This window comes from Vombatus ursinus, unplaced genomic scaffold (genome assembly GCF_900497805.2).
Source record: "Vombatus ursinus unplaced genomic scaffold, bare-nosed wombat genome assembly UNPS02014832.1, whole genome shotgun sequence".
Taxonomy (NCBI): domain Eukaryota; kingdom Metazoa; phylum Chordata; class Mammalia; order Diprotodontia; family Vombatidae; genus Vombatus; species Vombatus ursinus.
In genome coordinates, this window is record NW_020954610.1 from 74,412,767 (window position 1) to 74,425,235 (window position 12,469).

Below are 12,469 nucleotides of genomic sequence, written 5' to 3' on the forward strand. Positions count from 1 at the left end.
TTTCCATGACTACACATGTATAACCTGTATGGAGTTGCTTGCCTTCTCAATGAGGGTGGGTGGGGAGGGAAGAAGGGAGAAAATTTGGAACCCAAAATTTTAAAAACAAAAGTTAAAATTTGTTTTTGTTTTCATATGCAACTGGGAAATAAGACATACAGGAAATGGGGTATAGAAATCTATCCTGCCCTACAGGAAAATTGAAGGGAAAGGGGATAAGAAAAGGGGGGAGAGATAGAAGGGAGGGCAGATTAGAGGAATTCAGAATACATGCCATTTTGGGGTGGGGGCAGGGATGAGATGGGGAGAAAATTTGGAACTCAAAATCTTGTGGAAGTGAATGTTGAAAACTAAAATTAACTAATTTTTTTTTAAAAAAAGAAGACCTGGGGAAGAAATCTGCTTGACCTTGTTTCCCTGTTTTGATAAGGACCTTACAGTACCATTGCATAGAGGAAGCAGGAATGAAACTGAGTCCTGAGGCTGTTTCTGCTTTTTCCTTATATCTCCAGGGCTTGAAATATTTCTTGATTTTATTGATGCTAAGAAGGGATTGGGTGGGGCCAATGAAGTACGAGCTCACCCCTGGTACAGAAAGGCCTCTGGATCCTACATCTGTCTACACAGCAGTTGGGGTGAAGAGTTCAGAACTCTCCAAGAAGGTGCAGTCTGAAAGGGAGGTAGATTGCCCCTCTACCCCCTAAAAAGCATTCAATTCCTTGTGGGAAGTAAGTGGTACAGAAGCAGATAAATATGGCAGTGGTCATGACCCTCAACCACAGGATCCTAGAATGTCCTTACAATATAGTGGGAGAGGACCTTAATGGAGACTGCTTAATTCCAATGTCTTCCCTCTGTCATTATTTCCACTTTTATCCTATATATAATTTGTTTGTATGTAGTTGCTTGTGTATCATCTCCCCTGTTGGACTGTGAGATCCTAGAGAGCAGAGACTGTCCTTTCCCTTTCTTTGTATCCCTGGTGCTTAGCACAGCGCCTGGCATGCAGTTGGTGCTTAACAAATGTTTAGTGACTGTCAGTGGAGCAAATGAAGGTCCGGGGGTGAAGCAGTTACACTATAGATGCAGGGGTCTGTGGCATGGAAGAATTACCAGAGGAAGAGTGAACAGTGCCAGGATGACAGGTTCCCTTGTTCATACCCCTAGTCACTCTGGTCTAACAGATCTGCCACAGAAGATTCCAATATATTGGGTCAATCCTCTAGGGTAGATTTATGGGAGAAGATGGACAAAAATTACAGAGGATGGAAAAGCAAAGGGTAGGAGAGGGGGGGCATTTCTAGCCATCCTCTACCTCCTTCCTCAGATCTCCCTCGAGTACTTACCTGCATCTCTCTGTCACCCTTCTCACATTTCTTCTTACATCATACTTTCTTATGTATCTGATAGCACAGTGCTCAATATATACTAGGCACTTAAATCTTTTATTGAATTAAATCTTACTGAATTTTACATCTCCCTTATTAGATTTTAAGCTCCTTGAGTGTGGAAAATATATCTTTTTTTCATACTGGCATTTCTAGTACCTAACAATGTTCATAGTAGGGATTTAACATGCATCCATTAAATTCCAAGGAAGGTTAGTTATTTCCAAAGATAAGATAAGATAAGATGAAAGGTCCAAAAGGTCTTAGAATTTCATACTGAAAATAACTATTACATATTAAAAGAAATGACTGTGTGTTTATTGTTCACTGACAAATAGCAGAATCCACCCCTAGCAGATAGTTTGCTGCAGCCAAATTTTGGGCCAGATTTCAGCCTTGGTCATTATTACTAAGCTATATCACCAATATTTCTTCCTTCCTTCCTTCCTTTAAAAGTTGATGATAATTTATCATCAGTAGAATTCTATTCACTCATTTTTCTGAAGCCAACTAGAAAAACAGCAAACTCCCCACCATGAAACAGATATTTCTTTAGGATTTAACATCGATAAGAATTACTGCATCCTATTAATTCCTCTCAGTACAGGCCAAATCCCGTTATAGCAAACATCATTACAAAAAAAAAAATCTGTCTATAAATAGTTCTTTAGCTACATAAGAAATCATTTAGTCATGGGTAAGATGTGTAATGCCCAAGAAATGAATAGTCAACAGTATAGACATCCTTTATATGCCAAGAGTTCTCATAGTTTTTGGAGTCCCGTCTCACTGTAGGGGCAATAGTGGGAGATATGCTGAAAATCAGAACTCATTTTCCCATCGTATCAGAGTTGACATTTTTCTAGCGATTTAAACTTTGAAAAGTGCTTTAACTCGCTTGATCCTGACAACGATCCTGTGAGGCAGATGCTATTATTATCTCTATTTAACAGATAAGGAAAGTGAGGCACAGTGAGATTAAGTGACTTGCCCAAGTACCACAGCTAGTGTATGAGGCAAAATTCAAACTCTGTTCTTCCTGATTCTGGGTCCTGTACTCTATCCACTATATCACCTAGGTGATGTAAACAGTGGCTGGATTTCCAGGCTAATCCACAAAAGATTATTATTAATAAAGCAGCTAAAGTACTATACTTTTTTTTTCTTTTTAAAAGTCCAAACCCACAATTTCACTGGTTTAGGAAATTCCCTCCCTCTACCAATGCAGATGTGGAATTGTCCTGCAATTCATACCGTATAATTTTCACCACTGCATAATCGTTGCACCCTGGTTTTTTTGTTTGTTTTTCCCTAGTCCAAAAATTGATTTATAACCTTTTGTCACATAATTGTATAATTCTGTTGGACATACTGCTTAAAAAGTAAACAGAGCAGCAATGTATTCACCAGTGGTATATGGGTATGCATATATCTCTAATGCATCGGGAGCCCTGAGCCTAAAACTCTTGACACAGGAGCATTGTCAGTATATTTCCAAAAGCCGATTTACATGGTTTGTTTAGAGAGCTGCAGTACTAATGGTACTGTCACTCACCCCAGTAAAGAGCCCTAGACACAAGGAGGGGAATGGGCAGGGGAAGTAAGTCACTATGGTAAGACTTGTGTCTTCCCAATTTTAACATATATTCACGAGTATTCTGTGCATCCTAATCTCGCACCAAGGACAGTTCAGTAATAAATGATTTTTAAGTAATACTGGCACAAATAAAAAAAAAATAAAAAACTTCACATAATGGTCATATCCCACTTTTTTGCAAAACAATTTGGCATAAAATCTTCGATGATTTTGTGGTGAAATACAGATATCCTAGAGAGTTGTCTGAGGACATTGAGAGGTTAAATAATTTGTCCAGGGTCATACAGATAATATGTCTGAGGCAGGAACTGAACCCAGGTCTTCCTATCACAAAGTCCTGCTTTCTATTCCCTAGGTCAGGCTATCTCTCTTTCAAATTTCAAATAACACAGAAATTTTTTTTAATTCTAAGAATCCTCATATTCTATAGTATTATTCACTATTTTTACTACAATCTTAATTATGAATCTATATTATTTCAGCCAAATTATAAGATAAATGGACATTTGTAAGCTAACCTCACAAACCTACCCATCACTTATCTCACATTCAATGGAAAAATGTGCTCCAAGTCACAATTTATTTATGCCCTCTAAGTTACTCATCAGCTCCCATGGGTTTATCAGCTTGTGCAGATGACTCCCAGATCTATATACCCATCCCCAGTCTCTCTTCTAAATTCCAGTCCCACATCACCACTTGCCTATTAGACATTTCAGATTGGCTATTCCAGGGATATCTCAAAATTCACATCCAAAACAGAAGCCATTATCTTTCCCCCAAAACTAAGCCCTCTTCAGAATGTCACTACTTCTGTCAAGGCCATTGCCTGACTCCAAACTACCTTTTCATATACCTCACATGATATTCCCCTTTCCCTAGCTATGGCCTAGAGAAAGTAGCCTTTTTGCTGTAACTCAGTGGAAATATTTGATCTCTTGCTTTTTTGCCTCTGCACTAGTTATTCCACATGCTCTTTCACAAGGTGATCTCATCAGCTCCCATGGTTTCAATTATTGTCTCTATGCAGATGACTCCCAGATCTATTTGTTCTGCTCTGATCTATCTCCAGACCTCCAGCCTCACATCTTCAGCTGCCTATTTGATATCTCAACATGGTTGTCCTATAGACATCTTATACTCAACACGTTCAAAACTGAATTCATTATGTCCCCCAGCCTTCCCTTCTAATTTTCCTATAATGGTGGAGGTCCCATCATTCAGTCACCCAGGCTTACAACCAGTTTGTCATTCTTGATTCCCTTCTCTCACATGCATCCCTTACCCAATCAGTTGCCAAGTCCAGTTGCTTCTACTTTTGTGACATCTCTCATATACATATACCTTCTTCTCTCCTCTGACACTGTGAGTATCCTGATATAGACCCTTATCACCCTACACCTGGACTATTGTAATGGCCTACTGGTTGGTCTCCATACCTCAAATCTCTCCCTACTCTAGTACATCCATTCAGCTGTCAAAGTGATCTTTCTAAAGTATGGGTCTGACCGTGTCACCCTCCTATTCAGTAAACTCTAGTGCAGAGGTTTCCAAACTTATTTGGCCTATTACCCCCTTTTCAAAAAAAATTACTCAGTGTCCCCCTGGAAATCTACTTTCTTTAACCCTTTAACATTTTATTAAATTTGTGTCATTTCAAAAAATATATATAAAATATTTTTTAAATGATGCATTTTCAATTTAATAATTTGTTATAAATTTGTGGGTTTTTTCCTGCCTTGAAATTTTGATGACTCAATGTTATGTCATGTAACCATATAGTATCATGTGCATATTCCTGCGGATGCATGCTGGACTTTCTGACCATGTGTGACAAGCTTGCCTGCCAACGTTTGCTTGTTAAGACTTGTCGGCGAACTTGATCACTGATCTGTTATAACTTGCAATTTGTGTGTTTATTTGGAAAATAATGTAATCACTATGACTTTAACTCTTACGCAACAAATAAAACATGTAGGAATTCAAAATTTTCTTCTCTTCTTTCCTTATGCTTCCACTGCCCCCTTATTTTTATTCAAAGCCTCCCCCAGTTGCACCCAAGGCTACTAACACCTCCCCCAATTATTCTAGTTCCCCCAAGGGGGCAGTGTTGCACACTTTGTGAACTTATGCTGGTGGCTCTCCCTATTACCTCTAGGTTTAAATATAAAATTCTCTATTTGGCTTTTAAAACTGTTTATTATCTGCCCACTTCCTAGCTTTCCAGTCTTCTACTTTACTCCCCTCTAGGTTCTCTACCCACCTACCTTCTTTGTTCTTCCTCAAACAAAATGTCCATCTTCTTACTTTGTGCTTTCTTACTGACAATTCACTATGCCTGAAATTCTCTCTCATCTCACTTCCACTTCCTTTCATTAGCTTCCTTCAAGTCTCAGTTAAAATCCCACCTTCTGCAAGAAGCTTCTCTTGATCCCCCTTAATGCTAGTACCTTTTCTTGCTAACAAGTCTTGAATTGCTAATTTGTGAAATTCCTATAACTGATAAACTCAAGACATCTTGATCAAACTTATTGCAGATGAAATGAAAATCTTTTATAAAGGAAAAGTCAAAGAGAAGAAGAAATAAGGGCAGACAACTTTCAAAATTTGCAAGAACCATAAAAAACTCTCTCAAAAATCACCTAAGACTTCTATGAACTGATGGTGAGTGAAATGAGCAGAACCAAGAGAACACTGTACATAGTAACAACCACATTGTGCAATGACTGAGTTTGAGAGACTTAGCTCTTCTCAGGAATGCAAGGATCTAAGACAACTCCAAAAGATTCACAATGGAAAATGCTATCCATATCCAGAAAAATAACTTTGGAGTCTGAATGCAGATGAAAGCATACTATTTGCTCTCTCTTCTTTTGTTGTTTTGTTTTGTTTCTTCTTTCTTGTGGTTTATCCCATTAGTTTTAATTCTTCTTTACATTATGACTAATGTGAAAATACATTTAATATGAATGCATGAGTAGAGTCTATATCAGATTGCATGCCATCTTGCGGAGGGGGGAGAGGAAAGGGGAGAAAATTTAAAATTCAAAATCTTATAGAAGTGAATGCTGAAAACTAAAAATAAATAAATATTTTTTTTTTTTAAAATCACCTTTCTAGAGAAGATTCTGGGAAGATGGTGGAATAGGTCAGAAAACTTTCAGCTCTCCAAATTTCCTCCATGGAAAAAGACAGAACATTGCCTCAGAAGGAATATACAGCAGTGGAAATAAAAGTTAGGGTTAAGTGGTTGCTCTAAGAAAGTCAAGAAGATCCCAGGAAAGCCCTGACCTTCTGGGGCAGAGGTTCAGTCTGAGTGAAGTGCAAACACCTCCAGTCCAACTCTGTGGAATCAACAAACAAGTCCTGGGGGCAGCTTGGGTTGAAAGGCAGCCTCAGCCTTTCAAACTTTCATCTCACCAACAGTGTGGGGGTCTGAAGTCTGAGTAGGTGAAGGTTGAAGCACCTTCCACTATGGAGGGACCCCAAGCACAGATGGGCTGACCAGACCATCCAGGGCTGTAAATGTGCGGAGAAGGAGCTAACACACACCTAGTGAACGTAGTAGCAGAGAGGTGGGGACCCTGCTGGCTGTGGGCATTTGCAAGAGAGCAGCGCCCCTGTTTTCAGTTCCTGGGAAGAGAGGACAACTGTAGTTTGGAGTCACAGGAGAGACCACAGGGAGTAAGATCATTTGCAAGAGTGTGTGGTGGGGGTGGGAGGGGTGTCTAGCAGTGGCTTAGGAGTGGGGAGGAAAGCTCAAGGTTGAATCCTGGAACAGACTTCAGAAAATAACAGTAAGAAGGACCTGAAGCTTGGGGCATTATTCCCCATGACTCGGGACTAGAACTTGATCATACCAATACCTTCTAAAAACAAAAGAAAACAAAAAATAAAATAAAATAAAAATGAGCAAGCAAAAGAGAAAGAACCCAATCATAGACAGTTACTATGGGGAAAGAGATCTGGGTTCATATTCAGAGCAAGATAATGGAGCTAAAAGAGTCACTCTTTTTTCAGTGAGAAATGTCAAATGGTACCAAGCACAAAAAAAGTTCTTGGAAGAACTTTAAGAGGATTTAAAAATCAAATAAGAGAGTTCAAAGAAAAATTAGGGAAAAAAGAGCAATCTAAGAAAATCAATAAAATTATGAAAAGAAAATCACTCAACTTGTAATAGAGAATCAAAAATTTAAGTTAAGTATAATCCTGAATGGAAAAAAATGGACATTTAATGAACTGAAAGACTTTCAGGTATTTGTGACAAAAATAGCAGAACTTAAAGGAAAATTTGACATATAACATCCAGGAGAAATATGGGGTAAACATTAAGGACAACATTAAGGTAAACATAAGGAACTCAATGAGGTCAAATTGTTTGCTTCTTATATATGAAAATATTGTCAGTTCTTTTATGACTGTCATTTTTATTTGGGAAGTTTGAAAGAAAGGCTTGAGCTGAACTGAGTATGATGGAGTGATTCTAAAAAAAATTAAACTGTGTAGGGAGAGATAAAAAGAAACAATTAGCTCATACAAATGAGGCATAAAAGGAAAAACGAATACAGAAGAAGCTAGTGGGGGGAGAGCAGATAGTGCTAAAACTTTACTCTCATCAGGAATGGGTTAAAGAGGAAACAACATATAGATCTAGAAGGTTATACAAGTCTTCTAAATTCAGAAAGAAATAAGACAGCAAGGGAATGGGATGGGGAGAGAATAGGCGGAGGATCTCTGAAAGGTTGGGTAGATTAAAGAATCTGGCAGAAGTAAAGCAGAGGAGGGATAGGAATAGGGTGAGAAGGATAGTGAGGAAAAATAGGAAGAAGGAAAACATACAAGAAGTAATTATAGCTTAGAAGGTGAACAGAATGAATAAACCCATAAAATAGAAACTGATAGCAGATCGAAAATTTGAATTTAACAATATTTCAGGAAATGCTATAAAAATGAAAGATGCACACAAATATAAAATAAAGGTCAGGAGTAGAATTTATTATGTAAAAAAAGCAGGAATAGTAATCATGATCTCAGACAAAGTCAAAGCTAAAATAGATTTAATCAAAAGAGAAAAATAGGAAATAGGGAAACTACAGTATGGGTCAGCCATATTATCCAATATTGCTTTAGATCACTTAAAAGAACTACACAGTATAAAATACCTGAGAGTATACATGCCAAAACAGACACAAGAAGAATATGAACATAAACAGAAAACAGTTTTTGTACAAATAAGATTGGATCTAAATAACTGACATAATATTTATTGTTCATGGGTAGGTAAAGCCAATATATTTTTTAAAATGACAGTTTTACCTAACTAATCTATTTTTGTAATGTCATCCCAATTAAATTACTAAAAAATTATCTTATTGAATTGGAAAAAATAATAACAAAGATCAATTGGAAGAACAAAAGGTCAGGAACTTCAAAGAAACAGGAGAAAAAAAGATGTAAAGGAAGCGGATTCAGGAGCATCAGACTTTAAACTATATTATAAGATAAGAGCATTGTTGAAGTGTAAAATGGATAATTTTTTTATTATTTTAAAATTTTCTGTATAAATAAAACCTATGCAGTCAAGAATAGAAAGAATGCAGAAAATTAAGGGAAAAAACTTTCACAGACAATCTCTCAGATAGAAAATGATTGGGCTGTAATATTGCTGTGGCGTAGGAAATGATGAGCTGGATGATTTAAGAAAACATGGAGACTTGGACTTATGAAGGAAGATGCTATCCACCCTTCAGAGAGATAGATGACAAGTGGAAATAAGCATAGTACAGTCTTCCATATATGTGTATGAGTGTACATGTGGGTATGTTTATAGATATCTATGTATGTGTATATGTATGTATATGTGTGTATATAGCTATAAATATCTCAATTATTTGTAACCTTCTTTGGGACAGGAGGGAAAGGGAAAAACAAAGTAAAAAGTGCACAGCAGAGAACAAAAGAAAACCTACAAAGAAGCAAAGAAAAGCTAAACAGCTTTGAAAATAATGTGTAGTGTTTATTATACAGATTTTCTTGAAAGGGAAATTTGTTGTTTTATATTGAATACTTTCAATTTCTGCTGTGTATATGGCAATGCTTTTTTTTTTCTTTTCTTGTTTTGTATTTAAGTTTAAAATAAATTTTAAAATTTACCAAAAAGGAAAAAAAATCAGCTTTCTAATAAAAAATATGTGAATAGAGTCTGAAAAATGTTCATTTACCATTTAACATAAAACTACTTTTAACCTTGAAATGAGAAAAAAACCACACTACTTTAATATTTAAGAGGAACTAAAACTTCCAAGGATGTCTCATGTGGAATATTTCTTTAAAATCTATTAAGAATAACTGAAACAGCCACATAAGCTTGATTTTGCCATTTGACTGAAATGAAACAAGTGGCATAAATCCTTATTTAGGGAGCCAGTCTGAAACTGCTTGGGCAATTAACACTAGTCTTTAAAAACCATTCATCTCCTCTATTTCTTTAAACAAACCTGATTTTATGTACAGCTCAAAAAAAGACAAGGGAGGGGAGAAGAGATAGGGACATTAAGTTGCTGGTCAGAAATTGCATCCACACAAGATTTGCTCTTAAGAAAAAGTGTTTTGGGAGCAGCTAGGTGGTGCAGTGGATAGAGCTCTGGCCTTGGAGTCAGGAGGACCTGAGTTCAAATCGGACCTCAGACACTTGACACTTACTAGCTGTGTGACCCTAGGCAAGTCACTTAACCCTCAATTGCCTTACCAAAAAAAAAGTTTTGCTGATTTATTTTAACATACCATGGGCTTTTTTTTAATCAAACGTTTTTTTTTCCCCAATCACTGAAGCATATTTCCTAACAAGCTTAAGATCACTCACTTTTTAAAAGAAAAAATAGCAGCTGTATTGAGCTTTATCCAAACCCTAGCAGGGTGTATATAGATTTAAGGTTACTACCTGGCATTTCCCGTTTTTGACATATGATGCCAAACGCTAATTGGGTGTATCAGCGTTTCACATGAGCAACTGTTTGGAGGTAAGTAAAGAAGCGAACAAGAATACCATGAAGGCAAACTGTGTAAGGGAGAATGTACCAGAAAGAGAGCAGCTGTGCTAGCAGAGAGAGTACACCTGGAGTGTAAACAGTAAGACAAAGTAGAATCAAATAATTTCCACCTGAACACTTCCAACAAGCTGGGATTACTTTGGCGTAAGTGCTCTCTCCACTGACACAGATCTCAAGTCTCCTATGACTTTTAATGTCTTCAAGGCCAGCTGAAAACAAAATGATGATCCTGCAGCCAGCCCATCTGGTGATGAGACTCTCTGAATTTGACTGGTCAGGTTTACATAAAGTTTGACTCCAAGCTTTTCCTGCTTGGTAGGACCTGGAAGTCCGTGTGATTCACTAGAACAACCTTAGTACCCAGTGTTACCTGAAACCCACACGAAGCATCAGAGGAGGCATTGGTGGAGGACCTCTCTCTACTTCAACATATCTTCAAAAGTATGAGGGGGAAGGGATTAGCTCAAAACCAACACCAAGTTCCAGGTAATAAAATATAAACTTCTTTTTTCTTGCTTTTCTTCACTTTTTTGCTTCTGAGTTGGTTGCCAGTTTAAACAGTCTCGGGCAAAGTGACAGCCAATGGCACAAGAAATTAAACTATTCGGAGAGGCAGATTTTTAAGTCATCGAGGGAGAAACTGGGTTGTTGGACAAGCTTTTCTATGGGAAAATCTATGTCTCTATAAGTAACTTGGAAACACACATTTCCACAGTTAGGTGGAGGGGGCGCTTTCTTTATCAAATTTCAGGTTCCTGAGCCTAGCTACGTGTCTGACTGATGCGAGGGAGAGGGGAAGAAAGAACGATTAGAGAAAACACACCTATCTCCTAAACAAGTTCCATCAGCTAAACACTTTCAAAGTGCTTCTCCATTTCATCTGTAAAATAGGTTTTAAGCAGAAAAAGTGCACTCAGAAAAGCAGCCTGAAAGTGAGTCTCAGGTTGTACTGAGCATCAGACAAAAGGCCGGGCTATTGGGATTACGCTACCCTACGAGCGCCCAGAAAGCTACAAACTCCGACTTTCACTTTTTCCCAAGAAAGCAAAAACCCACTCCTTCCTCCCATCCCCCCCAGGCAGCGAGAGGAAGGAAGACCATTACCTGGGGCAAACACGTTGGCTCCATAGGCGCAGGATGAGTCCGAACCTCTTTCCAACGGCGCAGCTCCTGAGAACCCACTACTGTGCACACCTCACGGAAAGAGTGCTTGCTAGTTGCTGCTGCCGCTGCCTGCTTCCAAAGCTATCCTTTCTCCTGACCGCTCTGCCTCAAACAAGGAACCCCTCCTACGAGACCCACTAAAGTAGAATGGGCAACCTCCTCCAGCACTCCACCTCCTCCCCCTTGCCTCTCCCACCCCTGAAACCAAAAGGAGGAGCCAAGAGCCAGAGGAAGACCTGGGATGAGGGCGCCCTCTGGGTATCACCAGAGTAAAGATAGTTCTCTCATTCTTCCCTAAACTCTCCTTTCAACCCAGATGGGAAATTTCACAACCTCCCAAGTACATCCGCTGTCTCCCTTAGTCATGACCTCAAGTTCTTCTTCCTCCTCTTTCTTCTTTTCTCAGTTCCCTTTATCCCTCCCATAAGGGCCACCTCAATGCACGAGAGAAATTGGAATATTTAACTTTTTTTTTTTTACAATTGTTTTCATGTTTCCCCAACCAACGGGAGAAACCAAAATTCAGACCAATTTTTATTCTCTCCTCTTCTTAGGACAATGATGGTTAGTGGCAACTGATCAAAGAACAGAAGGAACAACACGGATAACTAAAAAGGAAGCATTTCTATGAGGCCCAGGCAACAGGTGTTCTAAATGCCCTTTATTAAATAGGCTGAGGTTAAACATTCTATGAGATCTCCCAGATTTCATAGCAAAAAGTGCAAAACTTCATTCTCCTGACCATAAACCGAAGATAAATTTTACAGCTTAAAAAAAATATCAATGAGCGATTTTCTATACATTGTAATCTTTTAGATGACTATATATTTTTCCCTTTACAAATGGAGGTTTCATTCATCATATTTGGGTACTTAAAAACAACTTCTTTTCCTTATCCAGTTAGGAAAGAAAATGATATGTTTTCACTTGAAGTTTGACTACTGTAACTATATTAATGTGCAACAATCCTATTAAAATATTAGAAATTAAGTGGTCCAACACATAGATTGTTGGACTTGAAGTCACAAAGATCTGAGTTTGAGTACTGCCCAAGAGATTTACCAGCTTTGTGACCCTAGGCAAGTCACTTAGCATCACTCAACCTCAGTTTCTTTTTCTGTAAAATGAGGATAATAATAGTATCTCTCTTACCAGGGCTATTACTAAGATTCAAATGGGAAATGAGATAGCATATGTCAAAGGTGGGGAACCTTTAACCTGGGCCTGGGGGCTATATGTGGCCCTCTAGGTCCTCAAGTGCAGGCCCTTTG

General features: G+C 38.2%; 1 protein-coding gene across 2 annotated transcripts in view; it reads right to left on the reverse strand.

Annotated features, from left to right (window-relative positions):
• Positions 1-11,362, reverse strand: part of LOC114025969 (beta-1,3-galactosyl-O-glycosyl-glycoprotein beta-1,6-N-acetylglucosaminyltransferase-like) — a 31,394-nt gene extending 20,032 nt beyond the window's left edge. For both annotated transcript variants that reach the window (XM_027839519.1, XM_027839520.1), the window contains exon 1: positions 11,139-11,362. The gene's annotated coding sequence lies outside the window, so the exon portion shown is untranslated. The remainder of the gene's footprint in view (positions 1-11,138) is intronic.
• Positions 11,363-12,469: the final 1,107 nt, after the last annotated feature.